Source organism: Saccopteryx bilineata, chromosome 5 (assembly GCF_036850765.1).
Source record: "Saccopteryx bilineata isolate mSacBil1 chromosome 5, mSacBil1_pri_phased_curated, whole genome shotgun sequence".
Classification (NCBI taxonomy): domain Eukaryota; kingdom Metazoa; phylum Chordata; class Mammalia; order Chiroptera; family Emballonuridae; genus Saccopteryx; species Saccopteryx bilineata.
Window position 1 is genome coordinate 41,159,830 of NC_089494.1, and position 4,157 is coordinate 41,163,986.

Consider the following 4,157-nt stretch of genomic DNA (forward strand, 5'->3'; position numbering starts at 1 on the left):
CAAACTTCTCCGGGCAGTTTGAGGAGTAAGGAAGGGCAGCCCAGCTGAAGCACAAAGGACACCATGAACAAGGCTGCAACCCCCCATTTCCAAGTGTCGCACAATGCCGGGGAGCACATGAGCTCCAAGTCGTGGTCTCCCCCCCCCCCCACCCAGAGGTGAAGCATCACAGTGCACCAGAGACAGATTTGTTGTCTCCTACCTTGAAGTTCATGGCACTGTCAGAGATAAAGTTCCTTCCTTCCATCTATATGCCCTGAGATTTTCCCAGAACTTTTTTTAAAAATCTTTCAAAGATTTATCTGATGCAAATAAATGTGACTTTAACCAAATTATGGAAATTTTCATAAACTGTGCAAAGAAAAAATAAAATCAGTGGGAGCAGAAAATGAAGCATTTCAGATACTGACTTTGACTGTGATGCTACAAGTTATATAAACATAAAATCCTTGTTATAGTACTTTGGGGCTGTTTAGAACAAATATTTTTTTTTATATAACAGAAGACAACGCAAAGATTAAAGGATCATTTTCGGAGTGGTGTTTAATTGGAATCATTTTCTAATAGTTTGTTTGGTACCCGAGAGGCTGATTGCCCCAACAGCGGCATCAAGAAGAAAATGCACATGTGGTTAGAGTTATTCGGGACACGGGAAAGCAAAAGTGGGTCTCCCTGTAATGCCATCTTAGTGTCTTGGGAAGAATGTAGAAAGTCCATTATCGTTTCTTCAAAAGTAATTTTAAAATGCAAATACAGGTGCTAACAGATTCTTGTCTCCATAAGATTGTCAATATTCTTGCCCCACACTCATTTATTTTTCATAAAGAATGAAATATGGGCAGAGATTTATTTGTTGACAGTTACCACAACTAACCCAGTCTCAACTCTGACCTAAATTCTTCACGCTTAGAAGCAGCGAAGTAGAAAATAATGAGGGCTGAGTTATTTCTGAAATGTAAAACCTGAAATTGCCAGAATTTACTCAAGTCCCTTCAAGATAGAGTTCAGAACTTTTTTTAAGTGTGTAATTCTTTTATTATTCTGTTAAAGTTAACAAAACACACTGAACCAAACTCTCCCTTTTTAAATGAACGCTACAAACATGTATCATCACTTATTTATAAATACGGTACTCTGTAAATGACCATTGATTAGGTATGTAAGTCTAACAATGTACCCCTCTAACTTAAAAAAACAAAGAGCAAGAAAAGTTTATCGGGGGGGTAGTGTGTTGTTTATCCTGAATGATGACAGGATTTTGTCAACTGAGGGAGGAAATCACTGTGTGCATATGTGTGTAAGAGTGCTCGAGACCCAGTTTGCAAAATAATATTCACCCTGTAAAAATCTTAAGTAGACAAAGACACATCTTTCATAGAAATCAAGTACAAATAAATCAATATGAACTAATTTCAAATACAGAAAAAATAGTATGATGCAAAAGAGAAGCCCTGATGTGGTCTTCTTAATTATATCGAATCTCGTATCACAGGGACCAGCATGGAGTGTGTTACTCAGACTTGACAGGCATCTCTTTCCTTAATTCAATCAGCCCTGCTCCAAGCCCAAGACAGGAAGTGATTCAATAATGATGATGATGATGATGATAATGAGGCCCGCTTGGCACTGATACAAATGGGAAAAATAAACCAGGGTAGGTTCCACTGGTCCCAGTCCCAGAATATTCCCACTGAAATAGCTACTCAGGTTTTAAAGGAACTGGAGTTCGACGAGGGGGTCTAGACTTGGAGAACTACAAAAGCAAGTATCAGAGCCCGCCTGTGACCCTCGGTGAGCCCAAGCGCAAGGTCCCGCCTGCCCAACCCCTTCCTGGCCTTCGCATTGCCTCGGAATCAACACTGCACTGCTGGATGTTGCCCTGACGGATCTACCACGTCGTCTTGTACCTGTCCCGGCCTTGCTTCGTGTTTCCATTGTGGATGATCTCGCTGTGGGCCCTCTTGTTCTCGTCTCCGGCCTGGGACATCTTCAGTTGCCGCTGCACGCGCGGTCGTGCTCCGCCTGTCCCGGTCGCTGTGGTTCAGGTGTCCTCGCTGCACAGCTCCGCGCTGTGGCTCGAGTTCTCCGTACCCTCCCGCAGATTCTCTTGGACCTGGTAGCCCACCCGCTCAACACACGGGGCGGGGAGTGGGGGTGGAGGGGGCGCTGTCACCCCCAGGGGCAGCTCTTCTTTGGTGTTCACTAGGTCATCTTGAGCTTCCTGGACCGACCGTATCCTCCTTTCGCCTGCGCGCCTCCTCTAGGCGGGTGATCTGGCCGTGCACTTGGCAGCTCTGCAGCCAGCTGCCCCGGCCCTTTATCCCATCCACCGCGGGCCCCTCAGCTCTCTGTAGGCCTGCAGCGTGGCCACGCGGTCGGTCGGTTGGTCTACAGATGCTCAGCCTCCTCCCGCGTGCATTTCCTCTCCTCCTCCAGCTGCAGGGCCCTCTGAGTCGGGTCCCAGACCTCTGTCTCAGTCTTGGTTTTCTGTTCCTGAACTTGGAGCCTGAACAGCAGCTCCTCCTTCTCCCGCATCATCTGCTGTCTCTCTCTTAACACGGTTTCTCTCCTCTTCTCGGCTTCCAGGCTGTCGTGGTGCCTCTGGAACCTCCTCCAGGCCTGGGCCTTCATCTGCTGCACCTGGGTGGTGTCGGGCTTCGGCAGTGCATGTATAAAATTGGTGGATCTGCATGCAGGGCTGCGGGATCCCCTTGTTGATGTGCGTGGGTGTGTGGTGTGCATAAAACACGAAGTCAAGTACCTTCTTGTTGAGGGGCTTAATGGCAAAATTTTTATTCATTGAAAGAGGTGTGCCTGATTTCACCCCATGGGAAGCCAATCTTTGGAATCAACTTACCATCTTCCTTATAAATATTTAGTCCAAGGGCATCCACTCCAAGCCATAGGTTTGTTCCTTTCTTATATCAATATTTTATCTCAAAAGAATTGATTCTGTACATTTCCAGGTCTTGGGCAATCTTCAGATACTCCAACTTATCTTTGAGCATTCGATGGTGCTCGGCCTGCCACATCTGGCTCTGGTCCTTGCACTGGTCCCTGGTGAATGTGTATACTGGTCCACGACTCAGGGAGATCAGCCTCTGGGAGTTGAGGTACCTGGACTTTTGCCTTTCTTTGTTATAGTCTCCAAACTTTTGCACCGAGGTCTCAGGAAGACAGTAGATCTCATGGCTAAGAACGCCCTCCTTCCCTTGGAGGAAGAAAAGCTTCTGTGTGATATCATGGATGAGCTCCTCATACACATCTTCAGGGTAGAACTTGGCCCTGAACTTAAACAAGAGACAATTCTCCTTCCTTATCTCCTGAGCCAACACTATTTTATCAAGTTTTAATTAGGTAAGAATTCTTTTATTATATACATACTGGAAGCCAAACAGCCAAACTTCCTGGAAGTTGATAATCATAACCACCTGATCAAAAAGCTGTTTTCCTGTCATATTCAGCTGGAGGGAGAACTCCAGCTTTACATACATGGTGGTAACTTGGACGCTGATTGGTTTTGGCATTTTTAGATCCTAGTGGGTTTTCCTCAATCCTCTGGAAACAAAAGTTGCCAGCAGCAGCTGAGACGGAGCTCAGGACCCACAGCACCTGTAGAGGACCGCACTGCTCTGCTGTCGGTGGAAGGGCACTGTGTGGCCAGGACCTGCCCTGCAGAGCCTTTTTGTTGAACTATCCATCCCCTAACAATGATGAGGCTTGGTCCTTTCATTTATTTTGCTTTAACATTAAACCCCAGGGTATTCTCACTGACCCCTAATTTAACTTGTATGTTACAAATGTATAGTATTTTCATTTTTACTTTCAGACTATTTTCAAGAAACTAACTATACAGTAGATACAGTTTCTTCCTGGAGTTAACTTGAGAATGCTAAAACACGGAATGCTGCAAAGTGCTCAAAAGTGTAACCTAATTACTCTGACATGCTTATTTTGAAAATGCTGGACATATTTATTGACATGTATAAACAGAATTTTCCAAAAGAGCAGGACAGAGAAATTGGATAGGTAGTTCACATAATAAATTTATATTTACATTTAACTATTAAGGACTAACTCATATTGAGTTACTATGATTTTATAGATTGTAAGAATATTTTAGAACTATAGTTCTTGTGTTTATCTTAAGGTAAATA

At 44.5% G+C, this 4,157-nt stretch overlaps 1 pseudogene; it reads right to left on the reverse strand.

The window, feature by feature from the left end:
• Positions 1–1,768: 1,768 nt before the first annotated feature.
• On the reverse strand, positions 1,769–3,527 carry LOC136306460 (ezrin pseudogene; annotated as a pseudogene).
• Positions 3,528–4,157: the final 630 nt, after the last annotated feature.